Source organism: Calonectris borealis, unplaced genomic scaffold, assembly GCF_964195595.1.
Source record: "Calonectris borealis unplaced genomic scaffold, bCalBor7.hap1.2 HAP1_SCAFFOLD_115, whole genome shotgun sequence".
Lineage (NCBI taxonomy): Eukaryota > Metazoa > Chordata > Aves > Procellariiformes > Procellariidae > Calonectris > Calonectris borealis.
Window position 1 is genome coordinate 15,001 of NW_027441503.1, and position 2,500 is coordinate 17,500.

The 2,500-nt window shown below is 83.2% G+C and overlaps 1 non-coding gene across 1 annotated transcript; it reads right to left on the reverse strand.

The window, feature by feature from the left end:
• Positions 1-77: 77 nt before the first annotated feature.
• Positions 78-230, reverse strand: LOC142076806 (5.8S ribosomal RNA). The gene has a single exon (XR_012671348.1). It is a non-coding gene; the product is annotated as a 5.8S ribosomal RNA (ribosomal RNA).
• Positions 231-2,500: the final 2,270 nt, after the last annotated feature.

Genomic DNA, 2,500 nt, shown 5'->3' on the forward strand with positions numbered 1-2,500 from the left:
GCCGCTGCGGCCGCCGCCTCCCCACCCCGGGGAGGGGGGGGGAGGGGGGGCGGCCCAGCCGGCGATTGATCGTCAAGCGACGCTCAGACAGGCGTAGCCCCGGGAGGAACCCGGGGCCGCAAGTGCGTTCGAAGTGTCGATGATCAATGTGTCCTGCAATTCACATTAATTCTCGCAGCTAGCTGCGTTCTTCATCGACGCACGAGCCGAGTGATCCACCGCTAAGAGTTGTCTGCCTTTCGGCACCGCCCCGCGCGCGCGGGGGGGCCGGGACCGCTCGCCAGCAGCGGCCCCTCTCGGAGGACGGCCCACCGCCCGCCCGCCCGCCGGCCCGCCCCCCCCGCCCGCGCGGAGGGGGCCGCGGCGCGGCGCCACGGGCCGCGGCGGAGAGGCCTCGCCTCGCCTGACCGTACGAGCACACCCAGCGGAAGGGAAAAAGGGAACGGGAAAAAACCCCGAACGGCAAGGGCGGGGAGCCCGCGCTCCCGACTCGACCCACAGCGGGCAGACGCCCCTTGCGCGTTTCGGAGGCGGCCCAGGCGCCCGGGCTCGGCCCGGCCTCCGCACGGAGGCGGCGACGCGCCCGGCCGCGCCGCCCGCCCGCCTCGCTCGGGACAACGGATGCTGCTGCCGGGCGGCAGCAGCGGGGCGCCCCGCCGGACCCCCGCGCGCGCGCGCCTCCGCCCACAACCTGCGCCGCGCTACGACAGCCGGCTCCCCTTCCCGCGGCTCGCCCCGCCGGCGCCTCCGCGGCTCCGCCGCCGGCCGCGCCGGAGGCGGCGACCGCCGGAGCCCGAGCCGGCGACGCGGCACGCCGCCCGCGGCCCGCCGGACGGCGCCCGCCGCCGCGCCGGCGCGGCCGCCCGCCCGGAACCGCCGCCGCCGCCGCCCCCCGCCTCGGCCCCCTTCCGCGGGCACGCGCCAGGCGACGAGGCGGACGGCGCTAAGGCGGGGGCGGCGCCCGCTCTCCCCGTTTCCACGCGGAGACCGGGAGTGGGACGCCCCCGCCCGCGCGCCCGCCCGCCCGGCGCGGCCGGGAAGGGCGGCGGGGAAGCGACGGGCGGGGCCCGGGCCGGGACAGCCGCGGCCGGCGGCGGGCGCCCTCCGGCCGGCCGACACGCCGAGCGGCGCCGCCGCCGCTCGGCCGGGGTGCCGCCCTCGCCGGCGGCCGGCGGCGCGGGACCGCCGAGCGCTCGCCGGGGGGCGAGGGGGAGGGAGCGGAGCGCAGCGCGCCGCAGCGCTGCGACGGGGCGGGGCGCGGCGGCCCGGCGGCCGCCGGGCGAGCCCCCGCCGCGGGGGCTCGCCGCCCCCTCGGCGGAGAGCCCGCGCTCCCGCCGGGGGGGGTCCACCCGTTTCGAGGCAGGCGGGCCGGCCGCGGCCGACCGCGCCGCGGTCTCCTCCGCCGAGACCGGACCGCGGAGAGGGGGGGGCAGCGGGACCCCTCCCCGGCACGGCTGCCCGCGCGACGGGCACGGGCGGCGCCCAGCCAGGGGCTCTGCGGGAGCGACTCCCGCCCCTGGAGGCGCCACCGCCCGGCCGCCCCGCGGGTCGCATCGAGCCGCCCGCGTCTTTAAACCGCCGCCCGGCTCCGCGGCCTTCGACCCCCGGCGCTCGCCGAGGGAGGGCCGCCGAGGCGCGGACGCTAGGTACCTGGCCCTGGGGTGAGGGAAACGACCTGCAGGCCCCGCGGGGGTGCCTCCCCCGCTGCCGCCCTCGGGGGAGCGTCCGCCCGCGGGGGCGCGCCCGACGTCCGCCGCCACCGCCTCGTCCTCCTGCCCGGGGCCCGGGGTTTCCCTCAGTAGCCCGGCGCTGCGCCCGGGAGGAGAGCCGTGGCTCGGGCCGCCCGCCGGCGCGGGACGCGACCCGGCAAGGGCCTCGCCCGCCCAAGGCGGCGTCGGCGGCGGAGCCCCCCGCCCCGAGCTCCCCCCCCCGCACCGCGGGGGTGGGGGAGGGGAGAGGCGGGGGGGCGCCGCCGAAGGCGCCGCCCGGCGCCGCGCGCCACGCCCGGAACGCCCGGAGGCCTCGCCCTGCGCGGCCGGCCGGCCGGGCGGGCCGCTCCGCAGCGGCCCGCCCCGGTGCGGGGAGGGTCGGGGGAGCCGCCCCCCCCGACCCCGAAGGCCCTCTTGCGCTCTCGCACGCTCGCGCCTGCCGCCCCGTCGTCGCCGCTCGCCGCTCCCTCCCGGCTGCCCGCGCGGGCTCGGCCGGCGGGGGCTCGTCGCACCCCGCGCCGGCAGCCCCCGCTTCTCGCGCGCTGCCGCCCGCGCTCCGAGACCGGGGGGGGCGCCCTCTTCGCCCCGGGGGCCGCGTCCCCCGCCCCTCCCCGGCGGCGGCGGCAGCGGGCCGCCGTCGGGTCAGGCGGGGCGGGGGACGGGGGCCGGTCCCCGGAGGCGGACGCCGGCCGGTGGCGGGCGCCAGCGGAGGCGACAAGCGGGGGAAGCGGCGGGGACGCGGCGGTCCCCGCCGACCGGGCGACGCGCGCGCGCGCGTCGGAGAGAAGCGG